Consider the following 25,677-nt stretch of genomic DNA (forward strand, 5'->3'; position numbering starts at 1 on the left):
CTCTCTTTCTCATTCAGTACTTGGCATGTACTATTTAGAAAATAATTTCTGAATGATGATTAAGTCAACTTCACATTGAAAGCTGAGGAAAGTAAATGTTATAGAATAGCAATGACAAGAAAAATGATATTTTCATACTTCCTAATATATTTATGGAACCAATATTCCTGAAAAGTAGTATAGGCCAAGAATACAGATATTTATGGAACCAATATTCCTGAAAAGTAATATAGGCCAAGAATACAGGAATCCAAAAGTATTTTGAGAAATTAAAGAACAACAGGTATATACATTCAAATAAAATAAGGGCTTTTGTTATATGAACTTAACCTCTGAAATGAATGTTAGGGAGAACAATGACCATATTTTATAACCACACTTCTAATAGAAACATGGTCAGAGAATGACTATTGGGTTACAGGTTTATGTTCTTTCCTAATGCCACAGTAGGGCAATAGAATGTTCCTTAGCTCTTAATAAAATGTCTGCACAGATGAGATCAAGTTATGTGTTCTATAAAGCTAAATGCTTGTAGTGAAGATTAACACCAATCAGCCTCAACCAATCTCAGACTCATTGGAAGAAGGATTTAGGAAGATTGATAGAGAATAAAACTGTTGCTTATTTGATGCAACTTTCTCTACCTCTTAATCAGAGCATTATGGCTATCGATGCAGAAAGCTGGCCGGTAGGTTCTAGTTCTGGCTATAATACTACAGCCTCTTACATGTCAGAACTTTCATCAGCAAGATGAAGGAGTCTGAAGGTCAGATCCAATTCTGGAATCCCAACAATTTATATTCTTGTTTAAATAAGCAATGTTGAACAAACTGAAGTAAGTAATATGGTTGGTTGCTTTTTTTTTTTAAACACTAACAGTACTTAAAGACAAGACTTATGCCAGCAATTATTTAAGGCCATAGGTATCTACATGAGTTGATTAAGTGTTGAAATTCAGTTTGACTTTTAAAAATGTGTCTTTCTTAAATAAAGTATACCATAACCAGCCATTCCATTTCCCTCTGTTATTTTGGCTAATGAACATATGTGTGTCCAAACCAGCTGTCAATTTAAATGGGGAAATGCGTGCCAGTAATTATGCTTGTTTGGAATTTTGTAAAAAAAAAAAAGTAATTGATGCCATTGTTCATTTTAATAATGTTGTTTGTATCAGGTGAGATTTCTACTTCCTGGCCAGATTAACTCTAAACTTGATTTTTTTTTTCTGTCTTTAGAAAAATAGCTCTTGTTTTTATTGTTATTATTGGGGATTGAATTTAGGAGCATCCTACTTCCAAGCAATACCCCCAACCCTTTTAATTTTTTTTATTTTGAAAGAAGGTCTGACCAAGGGCCTTGCTAATTCACTAAGAGCCTTGCTAAATTTCTGAGGCTGGTCTAGAACCTGTGATCCTTCTATCTCAGGCCTCCTAAGTACTGGCATTAAGGCAAGTACCACAATGACCAGCTAAAAAATATCTTTTTTTAAAAAGTCTGTGACTTACAGTATGGCTGTTGCTTAGACACACACACACACACACACACACACACACACACACATTGAACTTAGGAAATAAAAGATTTGGATAGCAAATACTTTATTCATTTAAATATATAACAAATACCTTTTAATGGACAAAGCATGGTGATAGAAGATATGTGCCAAAAATACCATATCTGCCCTGAAGGGTTTGTAATCTGAGAGGATGGTTTAAGAGGGAGGACCTCAAGACCCAGAACAAGAGCTTCACACCTAAAAACAAATGGAATGAATTTCTTTTAAAACCTTTTCTTTATGTAATAAGTAGCCCCTTAGAATTGTGCTTTTACCATCCTTGAGTACATTAGAGGGGAGGCCAGAAGATGCAAAAGGCAAATTTGTATGCCTACTCAACAATCATTGAGTGCCTATTTAACAAATGAGAAAACCATTTTTAATGTGGGTAACATGTCGACCTTCAATCCACACGCTCATAAGCGTGCACACACATGGAGCAGGCTCTGAGGAAGTAAGCACTGGTTGACTAGATGGGAAACAAGTTCTATCTTAGGATAATTATATAGTTAAAAATTGCAGTTGAATTGTTTTTTGCATTGTAGCAAGTTATTGTGTGTGTGCGTGTGTGTGTGTGTGTGTGTGTGTGTGTGTGTGTGTGTGTGTGTGTTTTACTGGGGAAGGAACATAGGGGCTTTCTACCTCTGGGCTACACTCCCAGACCTATTTTATATTTTATTTGGAAACAGGATCTAAGTTGCTGAGAGCCTCACTAAGTAGCTGAGGCTGGCTTTGAACCTGTTTGATCCTCCTGTCTCAGCCTTCCAAGTACTGGAATTGAAGCATGCACCACCATGCCCAGTTTATCCTCTTTTTAAAAAAGAGATTAAAATTGAGAAATTAACCTTCTAGATGAGATACTTTAGATACTGGGCTTTCTCACCCACTCTCTGCCATCACGATTGTATCGCCAGTGCCTTGCACTCTGCTGGAACTCAGTACTTATTTGTGCAATAAATATAGCAAACATTTCTGTAGTACTTACAATCTTTCATGCTGTCATTTATAGACATTGACTCATACAGTGCCCTAAATCACCCCAACGGGCAGAAACTTAGTATACATTAATATTACAAACAAGGAAACTAAACAAAGAAAGGTAAAACCACTTGCCCAAAGGCACATGATTAGTAAAGGATGGACTCTCAGGGTCTGTGTGCTGCTACTGCTGAGCAAAGAAGCTGCATCCCAGGTGCGAGGATGGGAAGGAGGAGAAGGAGCTGATAGCATCATTTGCTCCCCACTTGGCAGGGAAATGATTAGGACCTCTGAGAGAGGCTGGAGAGACGGCCAGTGAAGAATGAGGAAGAGCTGTGGTTGAGGAGCACCATGGGGATTGCTTTGGATTATGGGGTTGACAGAGACTGTCCAATGAGAGGAGACATATGAGGGAGTACCTGTAAACATTAGAAAGTGCTTCTGGACACTTTCTCTTCTACCAGTTTCTCACTAGTTCATTCTCTTTCTTTATGTCATTTCTTTATGTCCCTTTTCTCTACTAACCCTTTCAGCCTGTTATAATGTTGACCTAAATTTTAAATTATTGTATTTGTTAAACCAAATGTATATATCATCCTATGCTCTCAGTTTCCATTAAAAGAGAACAACTAAAGTTAATTCACAATTGTTCCTTATTGGTGTGTAACCTGGTGGCTAGTCATTCCTAACAGAATGAAAGTCTCCCGAAGCAGACTAATCCTTAAAAAGTAAGAGATTGTTAATGATAATGTTTGATATCCTACTTCAGGATTAGAAGAGATGGCCAAATATTAAATACACAGTATTTCTTATTAAAATTTAACATTTTCTTTTACATTTATAAAATAGCACCAGATTCATATTTAGGAACATATTAACATTGATTAGACTCTTTACTTGATAATGGGAATAAAGAGTGTGTATGTGCTTAATGTAGGCTGAGTAATAGTTAAGAGAATACTGAAGTTTCTTAGCTTCTGTAGAGAACATAAAACATTGATAAGTTATATTTGTGCATTTAACTGTGATGTATATAAAAATAAGAGACATTTAAAGGAGTTGTCTGGAGAAAATTCCCAGAATTACTAAGCAATCTGTATCTAGTCTGCTATAAATTTTTGGATTAATAGCTTGATCTGAGTATACTTTGGTAAAACAGACTGCGTATGAATGTTTTTATATACATATACATGTGAATGTGTGTGCACAGATAGTAAATTCACTCCAAGAATGAACATTTGTTTGTTAAAAGACACTGTAAATGCAGATCATCATTACAGCATTCACAACCACAAAACTTTACAAACCCACCTAACTTGGGTGCCACAATTATGAAAGAATTAAAAAGGGCTTTCAGGGACTGACCTCAGGAGCATCTCTCTGCCTAAGCTCTGTATTGCCTAAGCTAAGTAGCTACAATGTGTTTTATTGCTATATGTGTGATGTAAAATTCAAAGGAAAGGGATCCCATTGCAGAGAGATTGATTTGGGGTAAGGGAAGGTGATATGATATTCATTTCTATAAAACTTCTTAGAACTGATTTACTGTGGTGGCTTCTGGAAGTAACAGATGTTTATTTGAATGAATATTCATTTGCTAACATCAAATCCCAGTAGATGACACTTTCCTCTTAAGAGGTCATATTTTCCTCTTACGCAGTGTTTGCTACTGCGGTTGCCAATTGTCTATTTAGAAGATATAACACTAAAGAACTATGTAAAGTGGAGAACTGAAGAATAATGATAGAATCTGAACCAGAGGTAAATATACTAATTAGAAGCAGCAATAATACCAGATATAAACAGCCTAGCGAATTACTTATATTTCTTGACAGCATCATGATCGCTTCTCATCAACCAATCATGAATTTTCTTTTAAATTACCTTATTAGCAAACCGCTTGAGTTATAAAAACCTTTATTTAAAAAAGAACATTACCAAGAAGTGAGGTGACTTTAAATCACCATAGAAACCAAAGTAAAGAACTTGATTGTGAAGAATCTTTAAAAATTATAAAATTCTATCTGAAGAGAAATTATTATTATTTGGAGGCCTATTTGATTTCTACTACTTGCTATATAAAATATTGCTTTCTGCTGTGTATGTTTTTTAAGCAAAGAGCAACATTAGAAATACAGATAGCCAGTAACAATTGTTTATTTCATAAGTTCATGTTTTGGGGCCAGTTTATCATACCTAAAGTTACTTTGGCTCTGCAAAAGATTATTTTGGCAGAAGTTTTATTAGTGTGTCAAATTGTCTTTTCAGAAACTTGGCCAGGATTACTGCCCAAGATGGCAAGTTATAAATTTTAAACCTTGTTACTGCCACATCTACTCCCCTCCCCCAAGACAGTAGTACTATTGGATTTTCTGGTGCTAAGATCCAAACACAAATTTGTAACAGAATCCCAGAAACAAATAAGATAATTTTAGGAGCAGAGTTGTAATGAGATAATGATCTGGTTTCATTTTTTTTTTTGTCCGTGAAATGCCTGTGTATTTGGCAGCATAACTAAGTCTCCATTATCTATGGTGTTACAAGAACAGATATAACATATACATTGAAATCTGTAGCTAATTCAAAAGAATCACTGTTAAGCTATTTGAGTCAGCTTTTTTTCTCAAACTCACAGATGTATTTTCTATTATATAACTTTATATTAGTTGTCCTCAGCTTTGACTGCATATGATAATCATTTCAGCATGATTGGGGAGCTTTTAAAAGTCCTGATGCACAGGTCATACTCTAAATCAATTTAATAATAAACTCTGGGGTGAGATATAGACATTAGAATTTTTAAAACTTTCCCAAGTCATTCCAGTAGTTAATCAAGTTTGAAAACCACTGTTTTATCCAACTTAGTGACAGGGATGCTAAGAACGCATGAATAGAAAAATAGTAAGAAAAGAATGTCTATTTTATAAATTAAAGAGCAAATATTAGTGATTGTTCAAATTGCTATAGACCACTGCGTATGGTGGTGCAAGTTTGTGATCCCAATATTTAGGAGGCTGAGATAGGAGGATTGCAGGTTCCTAGCCAGCCTCAGCTACTTAGTAAAACCCTGTTATAAGGAAATAGCCGGACATGGTGGCGCACGCTTGTAATCCCCGCGCTTGGGAGGCGGAGACAGGATGATTGCACTGGTTTGAAGCCAGCCTCGCTGGCATAGAGATTCTGCTTCCAAATAAAAAATATAAAATAGGTCTGGGAGTGTAACCTAGAGGTAGAAGGGCTTCCAGGAACCCTAGTACCACCAATGAATAAATAAATTTATAGATGATATTAAGACAACTACACAAGTGAATAAGTTTCCTCAATATTTTATATATACTTTTATTGGTGCATTGTAGTGTCATATCATGATATATGTAGTTCAGAGTGATAGTAAATATATGAATACAGCACTTGGTGAGCTTCCCAATATTTTGATCTATAATAACTATTCTTAATTTGTGGAGTTCTTTCAATAACTATTCTTAATTCATCAATTCTTTTACAAAGAAGTGTTTTAATATATACATATATATATTTTCTATATGCACATTACTGTTTAGTTCTAAGGCAATGCATAAGTTTTAATTGGTAAAGTAGCAGGTATTAGCCAGGCGTGGTGGTGCACGCTTGTAATCCCCGCGCTTGGGAGGCAGAGACAGGAGGATTGCACAGGTTCGAAGTCAGCCGCGCTGGCTTAAGAGACCCTGTTTCCAAATTTTAAAAAAGTATAAAATAGATCTGGGAGTGTAGCCCGGAGGTATTTGGGCTTCCAGGAACCCCAGTACCACCAAAAAAAAAAAAAAAGTAGCGGGTATAATTAGTAAGTTAATTTTAGACATTTTCAGTATAGTGAACTAGGATAAATCTATATTTTGCATTATTGCTCTTTAAATTATGTTCACTTTTATAAAGTATGTTTTCCTGAATTATCCAGTAAGAAAGATGAATCAGAGCACAGAATGAAAAATCCCCTCTAACTTAATTTTAATAAGTTGAAAACAGTTATGTATTTGCTTAGATGTAATCCATGTAACTAATATAGAAGACAATGTAGTATGCTAATTATATTCAAACAAATAAGGACTCAAATCCTGGCTTGGCTCCTCCTACCCATGTTTCCTAATACACATTACTTATCTAGTCTAGGAACTTAATTTTTTCATAAAAAAAGGGGGATAGGTATATTTATACATCTTTTAGGTAACCCTGTTAATTATGGGAGTCTTTTGAGTGTGTGTGTGTGTGTGTGTGTGTGTGTGTGTGTGTGTGTGTTACTAGGGATTGAGCCTAGGGGCATTCTACTTCTGAGAGACATTCCCAGCCCTATTTTATTTTTTCATTTTGAAACAGGGTCTCATTAAGTTGCAAAGAGCCTCACTAAGTTGGTGAGGCTGATCGTGAACTTGTGATCTTCCTGTCTTGGCCTCCCAAGAACTGGGATGACAAACATGCACCACCATGCCTGGCCTGTGGGAGATTAAGTAGGAAAATGTTGACAGAGCCCTTACCATAGTGCCTGGCACATGATAAGGCCTGAATAAATGTTTGCTATTTTGAATTGTTCAGTTATTTGTTTATAACTGCCCCACATTAGGCCTTTGACATTCATGAGGGCTATAGTAAATTTTTGCATGTTCATAAATTTAGGCACAGAGTGGCAAGGAGTGTGAATTTCTGCACTGTTGCACTCATGACTGTGTTGAATGCTCAACCCACCAGGCTCATTTGCCGAGTAACCGTGTCCTGTGCACCAGACAGGAAACGTGTGCAGTATGTGTCTCAGCAAAACTGCAACCATCCCCCATCATAGACCATTTCAGCTACTACCAAGGGTGGAAATCAAGAATCATGTTCTAAGGATATTCCTAATAGAAAGATAGATAGATAGATAGATAGATATTACATATATATAATTTTATTGATTCTAACATGTACATTTTAACATCTCTGAGATTGAAATGTACCATCCAATCAATGCTGTTTTAAATCACTCTCAGCCAAGCAACCTCTGCAATACAGTTGTCATTGCTGATACTGCATGAACTTGTCTGTTGCTCTATTATATGTTGACATATAATGATGCATTTTAGAATTGACTTTTTAATTTGATGTAATAGTTTACCCTATAGTTTAGCTGAAAACAGTTTGTCTTAGAGGTTCATAAAGTAATAATGTATTTTAGAATGAAATTTTTAATTTCATGTAATATGGCAAAATCACATACTTTCTTTTTTGCTACTAGGGATTGAGTACAGGGGTGTTCTACCTCTGTGCTACACCTCCAGGCATTTTTTTTTTTTTTGAAACAGGGTTTCACCAAGTTCCTGAAGCTGGCTTTGAGTCCACAATTCTCCTCTCTCAGCCTCCCAAATACTGGAATTACAGACATGTACGGCCATGCCAAACTAAGCATATACTAATTTTTTGTGTGTGGGTGTGATACTGGAGGTGGAACCCAGAGGCTTTCTACCTCCGGGCTATACTCTCAGACCCATTTTATATTTTATTTAGAAACAGGGTCTCACTAAGTTGCTGAGAGCCTCACTAAGTAGCTGAGGCTGGTTTCGAACCTACACGATCCTCCTGTCTCAGCCTCCCAAGCGCGGGGATTACAAGCGTGCGCCACCACGCCCAGCTAAGCATATACTAATTTTTAAGAGTAGTTATATTTGTCAAACTACGAACTCTATTAAAAACTCAGAATTATTAATATATCTAAGTGGATTTGTATATTAAGTTAACATGTTTAAGATGTTAGACACTATAAACATTTAAACTGTACTCCATTTGTACAGATGATTATAACCAGCAGTTATTTATGATTATAAACAATGGTTACATGTCAAGTGCTATTCTCTGTTCTATAGACTCGCTTCAGGCCCAGTACTACAAGGTAACCATTACAACTATCACCATTGTATAGATAAAGAAACCAAGACATAGAGAGGTTAAATCATTTTCCAAAGAGTAATCCCAGCATTTGAGAGGCTGAGACAGGAGGGTCACAGTTTGTGGACAGCCTCAGCTACTAGCGAGGCCCTTTGCAACTCAGTGAGACCCTGTTTCAAAATAAAAAACACAAAATAGGGCTGGGGGTATAGCTAGGAGGTAGAATGCCCCTAAATTCCATCCCCAGTACCACACACACACACAAAAAAATTGTCCAGAGACACATTAAGTGTGGAACCAGCATGCAGACTCAGTCTGATTCCAGAGACCCTGATCTTATTTAGACACTCTAGTGACAAATGATTGTCCTTGCCCTCAAGTGACTAAATCTAGCAAGGAGAAACACAGCTAAGCAAACAAGACTGAGGTAATTGTCAGAATGGACTTACATACAAAGTACAAGGGACATGTAGAAGGATTACCTAAGTTAGTTCATTTTAACACATTTGTGTGTTGCTATCTAATTAATGTATGTCTTATTAACAAGTCTATACATTCATCAAAAGGCAGGGACTTCGCTGGCTCAATGCTGTATCATCAGCTCTTAGCAGAATACCTAACATTTGTTATTATTTTGCCTCTGGGACTAAGGAAGGCTAAAGAGAAGTATATTTGAGTAGTGACTAAATGATTATGCTGGATGTTTTTGCACATTTGACAATATGCTTCAAAACTTTTACAACAGCTCAGCAATTGCAATGCTCATAATTTATCCTAAGGAAATAATAAAAATTAAGACACATTGATTCTAATACTTCTGTCTTGGTTGATATTATAGCTGGGTTTGTTAATGTAATATAGAGAATAGTGTTCCTCATTTCCCCCAATAAATGTCTGTCCTCTATACCCTGGAACTCGTGAGCACTTTACATTATAGGGCAAAGGGAAATTAAGGTTGCAAATGGAATTAAGGAAGCTAATCAGTTGATCTTCAAACAGGAAGAGTATCCTATAATTTCCAGGTGGCCCATTCAGTCATAAGGATCATTCAAAGCTGAAGAATCAGGGAAAGGAGTCAGAGAAAGAGATGTGGTATCAAAAGGACTCAGTTTGCTTTTGCTGACATTGAAGATGGAGGAAGGAGCTGCAAAGCAAAGAATGCAGGAGTCTCTAGAAGCTGGAGAAATCAAGAGGGTTGCTCCCCTAGACTCTGAAGAGAACCTCCTCCTCCAGTGAGACTCACCTTAGACTTCTAATCTGCTGACCATGGTTGTCCCAGAATTGTGGTAACTTGACGCATCAGATATATGTACTTAAAATAGATAATAAAATAGAATAATTTTATGATTGACTGGTCTGCATTAGTAAATGTTTATTAAGCTTATTAATAGACCAATAGAATTAATAGACAAGTAGAATTTCTAAAAAACGGTAGGGCTAATTGCTAACTTTTCATTTTGCTTGCTGCCTTGTTACTACTTAATATTGTTTTTTAAAACATCCTGTTAGCCAGGCATGGTGGAACATGTTTGTAATCCCAGCATTCGGGAGGGAGGCTGAGACAGGAGGATCATGGTTCAAGGACAGCCTCAGCTACTTAGTGAGGCCTTTTGCAACTCAGTGAGACCCTGTTTCAAAATAATAAAAACTATCCCCAGTACTGCAAAAAAAAAAAAAAATCCTGTTATAATATGGTTTTACTTTTCAAATATAACTTTTTCATTTAAAATCTATTTATTGTGATGGCAAATGAGTTAAATAAAAATAGATAGTTGATTGGCAGATTCACAGAAAGAAAAAACTAAAACAGTGTTATTAAAAACATAGAAGTTTGACTATATCTGAGCCATATTCTCTAATTTTCTTATTAAATTTGATTGATACATAAAATTATGCATATTAATGGACTCCCATGTGATGTTTCAATACATGTATGCAATGTGTAATATAGAACATGGTTTTACAAAGAAATACTAATAAAGCATATAACATTTAAAAGCAAATAATTATAGTTTTGAGAAAACTCAGTACTTTTTCTTTTTCTCATTTTATATAAGAACTGATATGAATATCCAGTACTGATACTGTTCTATGGTTTTTGTTGATTTTAGTGGGTTAAGAGTTAACCTAAAAAGAGGAAGATGGTGTAGACACAACAAAATCTTCAGATTATAAATTCTTAGTCCAGAATTCTCAGGGGTTTGAAAATTTACACAGTGATAATTTTATAATTACTTTGTCTATGATTTCTAAAAAATTCCTCTTATCTTTTTTGCCATGTACAGTACAAACCATGTTGTATTATTTTTTCTATGGCTGATAGAACACATTACTGCATACTTTGTATCTTAAAACAACAAATATTGATTCTCTTACAATTTTGCCAAGCAGAGATCTGAAATCAGTATCACTGGAATGAGTTAAGGGGCTGGCAGAGCCGTGCCCTCCCCAGAGGTTCTAGGCAAGAATCTATTCCCTGGACTTCTCTGGCTTCTAGAGCGGCAGTTCTAGCATGCCTCAGCCCGTGGCCCCTTCCTTCTCCTTCAAAGCCAATAGCATAGCATCAGAACAGCTCTCTCTGCCTCTCTGCTGAGATGGCCTGTGGCCTTTAAGTCAAATCTCTCCCTCTTTTTCACATGGATCCTTGCTATAACATTTAGGGCTCACCTGGATACTTTAGGATAATCCTCCCATTGCAAGATTAATCACATCTATAAGCTTTCTTTTACCACATAAGTAATATTTGTAGGTTCCAGGACTTAGGACCTAGATGTCTTTAGGAACCATTATGCAACATACCACTTATGCTTAATTTAGATACACATTGTACACATTGTACATTGTTAGAATTATTATAATTTAATTAGGGAAATTTTCTTTGTAAAATATTGAGTTTTCCATTAAAGTTGTGACATATTCTAGGATGTCTAGAGTAGAAGGCCATACCCATGGCTACCAAAAGAGGGAGGTCATAACATAATGAAGATAATGAAGTAGTTTGATGAATATAATAACCTGTTTTTTTTCCTGTACGATGTCTATAGAAAGCCCTTCCATAAGTAGAAAAGTATAAACTATATGCAAATAGTGTACATTAATTTTGAAACATTCTCTGAAAATCCTGGTGCAAAAGTGACACTCAGACTGCTAGTACAGAACAGCCAGCTGAGAATCTCTCAGCAGATGCTCAGTCCCCACCCCCGTCAGCAACTTATTTCTGAGATCAGCTGTCGCTGAAGCATATAAAAATGTAATTTAAGAAAGCTTTGAGGACTTCTTTCCTTCTACTGAATTGCTATTAGACAACTGGAAGATTGGTTGTACTGTAGGGGAAAAAACCAACAGAACAAAACAAAGCAAAACAAGTAGGAAAAACCAGTCCTGGGCCAACACAGAATGTCTCCATTCAGGCCATTGCAACTGAGGTTCAGTAAATAGTGTCTGAGGGACTCTGACCTGTTCAGTGCCCCAGTAACTGCTGGGAAAGAACTTGGGTAAAGGGAAGATATGTATCAGTTTCCAATAAATGAGACAACTATTTACCATGAGCTTAGAAAAGGAAAGAGAGTCAAAATCAGAGGTGTCAGGTTCAGTTCCAGGTGCTGAGGGAATCATAGGTACCTCCAGGGGGGCTACGAGGGCAGGTGGAAAGAACAGATTCAGCTTTGGATCATCCATCCCAGGTTTATCCAGAGCAATCACTTTTATCTGTCTTGCTTATTGGAGGTCTGTGCAAATTTTTGCTTTTAACAATGATCTAGCTATTTCTTTTGGAAATAAAAGCAATTCTAAGGGAACATGTATGGTTTTACCTCTTAGTTTTTTATAAATACACATACATACTTATGCACGCAGCAAGGGCATATTGGAAATAATAATGGTTAAGAAAAAGGCTTTGGAATCAATAGACCTAGATGAAAACTCTAGCTCTAAAACTTGAGTTGTAAGATACTGAGCCTGTTTATTTCAACTCTTGGGTCCAGACTGATTCCTATGTCTATACAATGGCAGCAGTAATGATTACCTGCTTTCTCACAGGGCTTTTGTGAGGACTAAATGACATCTTACCAGTAAAATCTTGGTATATTTGAAATCAGGAGCAGGACAAGGTGACATGTCATTATAGCTTATGTTCAATATTGAGTTGAAGATTATAGTGGCCTAAGAAAAAGGAATACAAAGTGTAAGTATAAGAAAGGGAGGAGTAACATTGTCATTATTCACAGATAATTATCCACATGAAAATGCCAAAAAAAAAAAAAACCTCTACAGAGAACTATGATAACCTAATGATTGAGAGCATAGTCTCTGGAGCCAGTTAGCAGAGCTTCAAATATTGACTCTGCCACTTATTCCATGTTTGACACTGGAGTTTTTTTTTTTTTTTTGAACCCTACTCCTCAGTTTTACATATGTAAAATAAGAAAAATGATAGTACCCATATCAGCATCATTGAGTAGCTCTGCAGATTGAGCTTATATATGTAAATGCTAGTACATAAGCATCATATATGTGTTTGTTCTCATTATTAGCTTTTCAAGCAAATTGAGGTAGTAAGAAAAGTCAATACCAAAATAAGTTATGCTCCTATGTATCAGTAAAAAGTAATTCAAAAGTCATTAAAAGAATTGACTTAAAATTGCAACATGTAGCCGGGTGTGGTGGCTCATGTTTATAATCCCAGCATTTGAGAGGCAGAGACAGGAGGATCGTGGTTTGTGGGCAGCTTCAGCTACCTAGTGAGGCCCTTTGTAATTCAGTGAGACCCTGTTTCAAAACAAAGTAAAAGCCAGGTGTGGTGGTGCACACTTGTAATCACAGCATTCAGGAGTCTGAGACCGGAGGACCACTGTTCAAAGACAGCCTCAGCTACTTAGTGAGGCCCTCCTAACTTAGTGAGAGCATGTTTCAAAATAAAGAATTAAAAAAATGGGCAGGGTGTAGCTTGGAGATTGAATGCCCCTGGGTTCCATCCTCAGACCCGCAAAAAAAAAAAAAAGAATAAAAAATAGGTCTGGGAGACGGGCATGGTGGCCCACATTTGTAACACCAGCACTTGGGAGGCTGAGACTGGAGGATCACACAGGTTGGAAGCCAGTTTCATCTACTTAGTGAGGTTCTCAGCAACTTAGTGGGACCCTGTTTCCAAATAAAATATTAAAAAAAAATAGGTCTGAGAGTATAGCCCAGAGGTAGAAAAGCCCCTGGGTTTCACCCCCAGTACCACACACACACATAAAAAATAAAAAATTAAAAAAAAAATAGGGCTGGGAGAAGGAGTGTGACTGCCCTGGGTTCCATCCCCAGTGCTGAAAAAAAAAAGTGCAAGATCTTTATGGAAAATATTAAAAGATTTTAGAAATAATAAAAATGATCTAAATAAAGTATATTACTATGTTAATAATTATAGATTCTATAGTACAAAATATCAATTTGTTCTAAATTGTCCTGTAAATTCTTAGCAATTCCAATTAGAATCTTGACTTTAATCTTGGTGTGTAACTTGACAAAGCCAACTCTAAAATATGCCTGAAAAAGAAAGGGAATAAAAGTAGCCAAGATAATTTTGAAAATGAGCAAGTGGGGAAAAATGTGTGATTTTCCAAATACCCAAACTAAAAGCTATATCAGGCAATATGGTATAAGCATAGGAATAATAAAAAAAAAGGCCTGCTCAAGATAAATAGAGACAAGATGAGCATGCTACCTGTTCAGAACAGTGGGGGGAAGATGGAATTTAATAAATAGATCCAGATCCCACTCAATAAATTGTCCCAAGCCCTAAGGACAAAGGCCAATTAGATGCCTTTGTTGCATAATAGCATTTTGCACACTTGGTATTTCATATGGGAAAAAATATTAGATCCCTCCAATGTATAAAATTAAGCTTTGCCTGGATTAAAGACCTATTTATTGAAAAAAAATTAAATTCAGTTAACATGAAGCATTTCTTTTATCAAAAGATACCATGAAAATTGAACAGGTAACCTATAACCAGAGAGAAGACATTTGCAATACCTATACAAATTATTAATACATATACTATCTTGACCTCACTGAAATAAACAAAAAATTACAAACTAAGCAGTAGAAAATTGTTCAAAAATGAAGAGCCAGCAATTAACAAAGGAAGAAACATAAATGGCTAGGGAACAAATGAAAACACATTTAATCTCATAATTATTTCTGTTAACTAGCTGGAAAATGGGAATCTGGGTGTGGTAATGCATACTTGCAATCCCAGCATTCACTTAGGAGGCTGAGACAGGAGGATTGCAGTTTGCAGACAGCCTCAGCTACTACTTAGTAAGGCCCTTTGCAACTCAGTGAGACCTATTTCAAAATAAAGGATAAAAAAATAGGGCTGGGGGTCTATCTTGGAGGTAAAATGCCCTGGGTTCCATCCCCAATACTGAAAACAGACAAACAAACAACGGGCTATGAAGTCAGAAGCTTGGGCTGGTATAGCTAACAAAACAGCTTATATGAAAAAGACACAACAGACCATTAGAAAATGGTCTTAAAGGTAGAATCTTACCTATATTTGCCTGTTCCACACAGTGATTCTGAAGAATGAGATAATAGATGCAAAAACATTGTAAAGACTTAAAAATGTTATACACATCATTTATCACCATCTACATCATAACAAAAATGAAATTAATGCTTGGCTCCAATCTCAAGGGAGTGCATCTTGTCTTCAATTCAGACATTCCCATACTTAATGGCTGACAGGAAGTTCCTGAGAAAGAAGCTCTTAAAGTAGCACGTTGGAAGTCCATTGTCCTGAGCAGTCCTCTGGCCTTGACGGCTATTCATGACACTAACCCACTTTAAAATGAAGTCTTCTACAGAGTTAGCTAAGTTAACACTGGAAAACATTAACAATAGAGCAAATTTTAAAGCATTTCACTCCTACTTTTAAACCATTTTACTTCTACATTAAAAGGAAGAAGGACACTTCTACCTGTATTATTGCTGATGAACATTTTTAGGATTCCATTAAAGTCACACGTTGGCTAGCTTTTTATGTAACTCAATTTTTTTGTTTACTTTTTGTTAAAAATTTTAACTATTTTGAATTATAAAAATACTGCATTCTCAGGCTAAAAATGTTTAAATAGAACAAAGGGGTAAAGTTAATAAGCTCTTCAACTTACCCACATCAAGTCCAATAATTAAGGAAATCTAATAGTATTCATATATTAAAATAATAATATTTCAATAAAGAATAATAATCTTACACGTCTGAAATTGAGAAATATTACACTTATTAGCAATAACAAGCATTGGAAATCCCAGGAACAAATGGAGATCTTGAAAAATCTGTGTTCCTTGCTCCTTTGTCTCCCATGCCTCTACCTCAAACACAGGAAAGAAACAAACCTATCTTTTGTGGTCATATAAGAAATAGCAGCATTAACGGGAAATATCAGAATATTGATAATTCTATAGCCCTAAATGTCCCACTTGCTTTTTCAGAACAAGCATAAACTCCTACTACTTACCATTGCCGATTCTTTTAACGGGAAGACTATGACCAACAATCAGAGAACCTGTCATGCATCACAGGCTTGTCTGCATTTTCCTTATCTTTTCCCCTCCCTCCACATGTACAAGGCCTATCACCATTTTGCAGAGAAGGAAACTAAGGTGGAAGATTTTGAGTTACCAACCTGTGGACCCACAGTATGTGCTGAAGCCGTTACCAACCTGTGGACCCACAGTATGTGCTGAAGCCAACCCTGGGAACCTGGCAGCTATCGAAGCATAATGTGCTCTTTAAGCATTAAGCCTGTCTCTCAGTCTCACACGCTTTCAAAATGGAACTTATGAAAGCACAGTGACCCCATTAGTAACAATTTTTGTGTTTATTAATAATGTTATTTAATAAAAATTACGTGAAGCTGGGCATGGTGGCACATGCTTATAATCTTAGCATTCTGGAAGCTGAGACTGGAGGATCACGTTTTGTGGACAGCCTCAGCTACTTAGTGAGGCCCTCTGCAACGTAGTGAGACCCTGTTTCAAAGTAAAAAAAAAAAATGGGCAGGGGGTGTAGCTCAGAGGTTGAATGCCCCTTGGTTCCACCCCCAGACCTGCAAAAAAAGAATAAAAATATTACTTAAAATAATTTTTAGATCCTGTACTGATGCAAGAATGTAACCGATTCTCAGAATAAAATTAATCAATGTAGATGCTTTGAAAACCTATTGCAAAAAGTACTCTGATTGAAATAATTGACAATTTGATGTCTGTATATATTTTCTCCTAGTGTTCTAAGGAGGATCCATGGCTGTAACTAAACTCTAATACGTTGATGGACACAAAATCTTTAACTCCAATGCCAGCTTCTTTTCCAAGTTCCATTCTCTCTATATATAATGTATTGTGACTTTTCTAAGAGGATATCCCATAATTATCTGTAAAATTGTTTAAAATGAAAATTGTTTCCTTCAGAGAAAGTACTACACATAAATCGCCTTACAGTCTCTTACTTAGACCTCTGGTTTTGCCCTTTACTCTTTATGTCACAATTTGTAAGCGAGTTTACCACAATTTATAATATAATATTTATTTCCCCGTGCATCTTTCTTCATCACTAAAGTGTTAATACCAAGAGGACAGGGATCAACTTTATTTTGTTTTCACAACATTCTCAATATGTAGAACAATATGTGACTCACAGTTGAAACTTAGAAAACAAAGAGCATGTAGCACATTGGCAGGTGAATAAATGTAAGAGCAAATGGTTCCTGTCGCTCCTCATTTACTCAAAGACTCTACATAGCAAGGCTATCCATATCCACATGGTTCAAGCCATATAATAATGTAAGTCTACCCAGGTTGATCTTCTAAATAACAGAAAGTTTAGTGACTTGATAACGCCCTGAATTTACCTTGTCATTTGAAATAAAACCCTTTACTGGACTTCACATTCCTAGGGTATTCTTCAAATACCTTTTTTATAGTTCTTCCAGCATGGTCTTTATAAAGGATTGTCAAACTATTTAATACAGGCCTTCTAAAATGTTCTCCTCCTTTACCTTGTGCTCAGTCCCTGATTTTACTGAAGATTATGTTCTACTTTTGTTTTTTTTTTAATCACATAGACAAGACATATGTTGTTGAACGTGTTTAGAAATCAATTCTACAGGTTTTAGGTATAGCTCATCTCAGCTTGAGAACTAGTATATTCTTAGCATAAACTTACAAATTCATTAATGGGCAGGGTTCAGTGGTGTGTGCCTGTAATTCCAGAATATTTGGTGGCTGAGGCAGGAGAATCTCAAGTTTAAGGCCAACATCAGCAACTTAGGAACATAAATATCTCAAAAGGGCTGGGGGTGTGGTAATGGTAGAGTACTTTTGGGTTTAATCCCCGGCATGCACATTTGTGTATGTGCGTGCACACACACACACACACACACACACACACACACACACACACACTTACACACTTTTTAATGGCTCTACATTGTCTAGCATTAATTTTGAAATCTGACTGTACTTTAATCTCACCTTTTTTACTCAAGCTGGGGTCCTATTTTCTTTTGGGTCTTGTGATAAAATTAAAAAATAAGGTGTTACTTTCACTTTCATGATTATCTAAGACAATTACAACAGGTTCTGAATGATTTCAGTGACCATCTTGTTCAATGTCCTGCTCTATTTTTATTTTTGTATTGTTGGCTAATGATAAAAGAAAAGAATGAGGTAATCTTTTGTCTCCTTTTCCTCAGTAATAATATGACATGGCTGCTTATTATGAAGGCTATATTTCCCAGCATTCCTTTCAGCTCAGTGAGGCCATGGAATATTCTTAAAGGTAACACGTGGAGTCTCTTGGGATGTATCCTTACAAAGAAAAGGCATGCCCTCTCCTTCCTTTTTTCCCCATTCTTCTCTGGAATCTAGTTTCATGCCTAGTCCTACAGTAGCCTTCTTAGTTGAGTGGTTTAGATTCATTTGGGGTCATGTAGGCAGAGCAACAAGATAGTGTACAAGAAGCCTGTGGTGCTGATGCTGTTCAGACTATACCAAGCCAGTATCACCTTTCCAGGATTCTATGAAAGGTTAATAAATATACATCCAGTTTAAGTTAGTTGTTTGGATTTTTAGTCACTTGTAAATTAACTTAACCCTAGGGAGTACATGGATTTAATATTCATAAAATTATTTATTTTGTGGTACTGAGGCTTGAACTCAGGGGCATTCTACCTCTCAGCTACACCCCCAGTCCAATTTTATTTCTTATTTGGAAATAGGGCCTCATTAAATTGCAGAGGGCCTCACTGAATTGCTGAGACTATCAGTAATTCAGGATCAGCCTCCTAATCCTCCTCTCTCAGCCTCCCAAGTACTGGGATTACAAGTATGTGTCACCATGCTTGGCTCATAAAAATTTTAAGATGAAATGCTATCAAAGTGAGTTGTATGAAAAAAATCATAGCAGTTCAAGAGAAAAAGTAGTAGATGAGTCATCATGTGACATACAATCACACCGACAGGCTACACTTTAAAGATCTGGTACTGAAGCAGCATGCAGACTTATAGTTTCTACGGAAACAGTGACTTAGGTCAGCAAGTATCATCCCACACTTTAAATTGATGTTATTAGGTTTAAATTTCATTGGTTTCACAATTTTGTTTTGTTTGTAGTTCATTTGGAAATACTCGTGGGTGTCAGTTACAATTTGTTTTTCCACAAAAATGGCCCATTTTTTAACACAAATTTTTACAAACACTGCAGGAAAGCTTATTGGAATGTCTCATGTCCTTTCTCAGATTCTGATTCAGTGGGTCTCTAGTGCAACATGGCAGTCTATAATTTTTGTGTTTCAAGTGATTCTGATGTAACTCATCTGTGGGAAATAAATTGCTATGCCTGAATTCTTAGGTTGGTACACAGATCCTTTGAAGGTCTACCCTGCCATCACCCTAGTTTTCTTTCTTACTGTCACCATAAACCTCCACTCGTTCCCTTACAGCTATAATAAACAACTTAAAGTGCTTCCAAAGATCTAAACTCTGTTTCTGCTTTGGCACACACCTTTCTCCTTGAAATACTCTCTCATGTGTTCTTTTAGTTGATTATATACTATTTATCAGGTATATCTTTCTAAAGGAAACCTTTCCTCATCCTCCTAAGGCCTTGGACTATGCTAATAACACCCATGGCCAACTTCCATTTCTGTCAATTAAATGTCTTCTATTGTAAGTACTATTTACAATAGGTTGTCTGTGCTCCAGTTGATACCTCCATTTCCTAGTGCAATGACTGGTCGTAATAGGGGCTCAACAGCTGCTTTCTAAAAGATTAATGAGAAATTGAATGAAGGAAGGAATGAATGAACCGTATATTCTGAATACATGAGAGATTTTTTATATTTGAAGATATATGCATCTAAACACAGTGGCATGACTATTTATTATACATAATAAATACTAAAATACTTAAGTTTCTACTTCTTATTGTTTTCTTTTCCTTGTGAGGAATTTCACCAAAATCTTTAAAAATAAATTTACACACATCATGTAGAACACAATGAGCATTATACTCCACTATGGTTGACTTTAGAAATCTCTACTGAATGTAACCACTCCCAATCCCTGAAGTATAATTGGGCAAACTTCCAGACAAAACAAAACAAAACAAAACAAAACTGATGAGTTAAATGTTGTAATGGGTATTTATTGTTGTGTAACAAATTATCCCAAAGTTTAGGAGTTAAAACAAGAAATATTTATCACCTCACACAGTTTCTGTGAATCAGAAATTTGGGAATGACTTGGCTGGATAATTCTGGATCAAGGTCGCTCATGAGGTTGCAATCCAGCTGCCATGCAGGGCTGTCATCTCATCTGAAGAAGTATTTGCTTTTGAGCTCAGTTGTGTGTGGCTATTGGCAAGCCTCAGAAACTCCACTTCCAAGATAATTCACAAGTATGTTTTCACAGGACTGCCTCACAATATGGTAGCTGACTTCCTTAAGAGCAATTCAAGAAAAAGCAAGATTTAAGAATGAACAAGAGAGTGAGCAAGACTATTCAAGACAGACCTGTAGTCTTTTTATAACCTCAAAAGGGATAAAACATTACTTCTGTCATATTGTACTTTTTAGAAGTGAGTCACTAAGGCCAGCAAGGGGAGGTGATACACGGGTGTGAACAGAGGGAGGAGGGACCATTCGGGAACCTCTTACAGCTGCCTAGTAAAAACCCATTTTCTGTATTTCAAATGCAGATACAAAACAAAATAGCAGTATATTACAGGTAAAGTTTATGGGAATAAAAACAAATAGAAAAAGGAAAGCCTTATAAGTTAATGTTTTAGATAAATTTATGTTATGTGACTTTTGAGACAGCATATTCTGAGCACAATTTCTCTAATAGTTATTAAAATCATAATTTATGCTTATTCAGAATTTGTATCAAGTGAATTTTTTAGGTTTACACATAATTTGGATTCTTTATAATCAAAATATGACATATAAGAGCCATCATTTGTGATAGATACTACCATATCCATTGAACTATTACCATTAGTATCCTTTAACTTTTCCTTTTAACAAAAGGGGAAATCATTTTATTTTAAGTTTAGGTTAGCCATATTTTATTCACACACTAACATATGTCTTTAGATAGTGATTCTTTAAAATAAACTAGCAAGTAAGTTACTATCACCATGAAAATATAACTTTCTACTTCTGTTGGGCTTTAATGAACAAATAGTAATCTAGTTAGGAAGACAAGAGTTTCTATTTTATAACTTGAAAAACCATTCCCCCCAAAAAACACATAGATTACTATGCATGTCTGAATAATTAATGGCAGACATTATCATCCTGTTTAAAAGCTATTTTATTTTATTTGCTTAATTTTCTTTATTTATACTTAATACTAGAACTAGACCTTTAATAGGATAGGAATATATCTTTATTTGTGGTATCGTTTTTAATCCTATGATTTAGACATAGTTCTCCCCCAAAGGTGTATATGTTGGGTCCACAGTTCCCAATGTAATGGTATTAAAGTGCTAGAAACTTTAAGAGCTGGGGCCTAGTGAGAGTTGATCAAATTATGGTTATCACCATTAGTAGGAAGGAATTAATGAGTGGTCAAGTCCTGTGTGACTAGATTAGTTCTTATGAAAGAGGGCTGTTATACAGCAGGGCCATTCAAGTACTTAGTTCCTTCCTCACTAGGCCATTCACCTTTCTAAGTCTCCTGTATGTTATAAGCCAATCAGAGGGATTCTCCCTGATACCTGCACCATCCTGTTTGGATTTCGCAGCCACCCAGTCACCAGAATTGTTAACATTTTTTTTATAAAGTCCTCAGACTCAGTTATTTTGTGACAGCAACACAAAATGAACCAAGACACTTAAATTATGGGTTTCTGAATTTAATATGCCTTATTATATGTAGGGTCATCTCAGACCCACGTTTTCTAAACCTTTTTTAGTTCTAAAAAACCTCGAGACCTTTGGGAAGAGAGTATTGTGGTGATCAGAGATAAAGGTGAAGGATCTGTTCCAGGGCTCTCTCCTACTTTCAGTACTTCTTTGTCTCATGGCAGCAAAACTGCCATTGTCACATTGCATTTTCCCAGTGTGTATGTGTCCAAATATTCTCATTTTTAAGGACTCTGATCATGCTGAATTAGCCGCCCACCCAACACTGGCTTGACCTCATTTTAACCAATTATTTCTATAGTATCCTAATTTCCAAAAACAGCCATAATATGATGTACTAGGGGATTAGTACTTTAATATATGAATTTGAGGAAATACAATTCAATCCATACTGAAGCCTCAGGAGTCTGCTTGGGTTCTTGTCAGTGGTGAGTCACTTCATGATGATTTTTAGTTTTTGATGCTATTCTTTTCCTGTTATGTTTTAGACAGAAGGCTGATATGTTCCAACAGATCTTTTAGGGTAATCTACCTACTTGTAGTGGTAATAATGATTGAAGGATTTTTCCCTAGAGGCAGAGAAGCTAATTTTAGGCTGAGGGCTGTGATGTACTACACATTCTACAAGGAACTACCAACCTGGCACCCTGCCTTGCCAGCCTCATAGAAGGCCATTTTTCCTTCTCCCTGGCCTGTGTACAAACTGGCTTTCCCTCAGTCTTAAATGACACAAGTCATATCCCCCTCCATTTCTTTGAAGACATGACATTATTCTTAATGCCTAGGCTGCTGTCTCCCTGATTCACAGAAGTTAATGCAGCTGCTTAAGAGCTCAAGGTATATGGCAGTTCTCTAAGAAATCCTAACATTTGTAATCCTAGAATTTGGGAAGCTGAGACAGGGATGGTGGTTCAAGGATAGCCTCAGCTACTTAGTGATGTTCTTTGCAATTCAGTGAGACCTATTTCAGAATAAGGAATAGAAAATAGGGCTGGGGGTGTAACTCAGAGGTAGAATGACCCTGGGTTCCATCCCCAGTACTGAAAAACAAGAAGAAGAAAAAAAAAGAAATCCTCACTTGAGCTCGACTCGATGTCTATAGTTATTTGCTTGTGTGTGTGTGTGTGGGGGGGCTACTAGGGGCTGAAACCAGGGGCAGTTATACCTCTAGCTTTTTTTATTTTTTGTTTGGAAACAGAGTCTTGCTTTGTGGCTGAGTCTTGATAAATCACTGAGTTGGTCTCGAACTTGTGATCCTTCAGTCACAGCCTCCCAAGTACTGGGATTGCAAGCATGCACCATCATACCCAGATAGTTATTTGCTGTTATAACTCTTAGTCTTGCTTCTGCGAAACATCATCAGTTGTCGTTATATGATTAATTATATCATGTGTCACTTATGTTCTGTCTGCCTCGCTTGCTGGACTCTAAATTCCATAATGGGGAGACAGCATCTGTCTAATATCATTACCATAGCATAATATGCAGAGTAGGTGCTGTGTGTGTGTGTGTGTGTGTGTGTGTGTGTGTGTGTGTGTGTGTAGTATAAGAGAGGTAATAAATTTCTGTGCTAGGATAAGGAGGTATAGGAATAGGGAAAAAGATAGGAAAGTTTCAGGAAATTTTTATGAATTGGTGACACAATATTGTGGACAAGAGAGGAGAAATCAAAGACAGAACAAGTTTTAAGTGTGAGGAAAAGATGTGCCACTGGTGGCAATGAGGATGCCAGAGGAGTGTGTGTTTTTTTTTTTTTTTGCACTTTTAATGTGATACGGATGATGAGCCACTTAATAAAAATATTCACCAGCCAGTTAAAGGGAGGAAGGTAGGCAGGTCTTTGATTGATGTGTATGTCTTAGGCTGGTTCCTAGAAATTCCCAACTCCTGTTGGGTAGGGGATGTTCTACATTATTATGTCTGCATTTCTAATACTATATACTTATCCATGTCTTATATATTTGTAATAATTTTTTAGTTCTTGTAATTTCACATTTAGTTTAATTAATTTGGACAATAAAAGAACATAAAGAAGATTTAAAAAGTCAGGTGCAGATAGGAATTAGTTTGCTAACAGTGAATTTATAAAAGTTGGTATAATACCATTGATGACTACTTGACTTTTTTAAAGAGGTCTTGCTAAGTTGGTCTCAAACTTGTCTGAAGCAATCCTCCTGTCTCATACTTCCAAGTATCTAGGGCGACAGGTGTGTGACATTCACATGCCTGGCTAGATGACCATTTGAAGATGTCGCCTACAACTCTCAAAATATAACCATATACTTCATACTGGATAATTTTGTTTAGGAATGTATTCTAAGGAATTGATCAGATACGTGAATAAGGTTTTCTTAGAAGGATGCAATTTTATTATGTAGATATGACTGCTGCATGGTTGAATTTCCTTTCAGTATTTTTCTCTTTTGGGTCTTTATTGTATGAAAAATTGTAAAATTTAGGTGATATTATGTACAGTATTTAAAACTACTTTTTTCACTCTATCTTTGACCATATGTTAGATGATCTCCCAATAACCTAATAATTAGGTTATTTCCCCCTTTTTCGTTTACAAATATACTATGATAAACATCTTTCTACATAAAGCTATTTTTTTAATAAAAGGAAGCAATCAGATAGAAGCATACAGTGGAATTGCTATGCCTTTTTAAGATTCTTGATATGTTACCAAATGATCTTCCAAAAAGTTCAACCAATTTATAGTCTCATTAGCAGGATATGACATTTTATAGTGTCACCAAATTCTGGCCAAGTTTAAAGCTATCTCTAATTAGATATAGATGACTCACTGAGTCCAATCAGTGTCAAACAGGCATTTGTCTGGGCTTTGAGAAAAGAAGAAAAAGAGGTCATGACTACACACCTGTCATTAGTGACATAAATTGCAGGGTAAATGAACTTAAACCCATGTAATAAGTATTTTAGTGTATTTACACTGAGTTAATTTGAATTGCACATTTGTAGAGTCCAAATATAGAACTAATGTCTACTCAAGAATTGTCTTGTCAACCTTTACTTTTTTCCCCAAAGAATTGTTTAGTTTTTTTTTTTTTTTTTTTTTTTGGTGGTACTGGGGTTTCTGGAAGCCCTTATACTTCCGGGCTATACTCCCAGACCTATTTTTACATTTTTATTTGGAAACAGGGTCTCCTAAGCCAGCGCGCGTGGCTGGCTTCGAACCTGCGCGATCCTCCTGTCTCTGCCTCCCAAGCGCAGGGATTACAAGCATGCGCCACCACGCCCGGTAAGAATTGTTTAGTTTTCAATTGGGCATTATAACACTCTATGTACTTCACTGAGACATCATTTTTATACATTTGTCTCTACCTGATTTCCATTCACTCTGCTGCACTGAGAGGAGAGGATTCAGCAGTATCAACAATTGCCAGAAGAAAACTATTCTGAGAACATTTCTCTTCTAAAACTGGAATTCAGATTAAATAAGCCAAAGCTCAGACATTATATGCAAAGGTTATTCTCCAGTGAACTCTTACATATTATTTCATTGCAGATGTTTCTAAACTGGGAGCATAACTTACTGCATTGCATTTGCTGCATGGGAACCTATGAAAAGCTTCTTCCCAGACAGATGGGAATCCTGGATTTTAGAGTAGAGGTAAAAAGTGCTGGGAAATTTGGAGAAAACCTCTATACATCTTTTGTAAAAATTATGATATGATTAGGAGGAAAATTAAGTAAAACAAAAATATAAAAGACAAGGAAACTGAAGATCACCTTAGAAAAGAATCAGGATTGGGAAGAGCAAAAAGTCACTACCTAAAAGTGGCAGGTAACTGAGATTTAAAAGAAATTAAGTTA

The sequence above is a fragment of the Muscardinus avellanarius genome (assembly GCF_963383645.1).
Source record: "Muscardinus avellanarius genome assembly, chromosome: 2".
NCBI lineage: Eukaryota > Metazoa > Chordata > Mammalia > Rodentia > Gliridae > Muscardinus > Muscardinus avellanarius.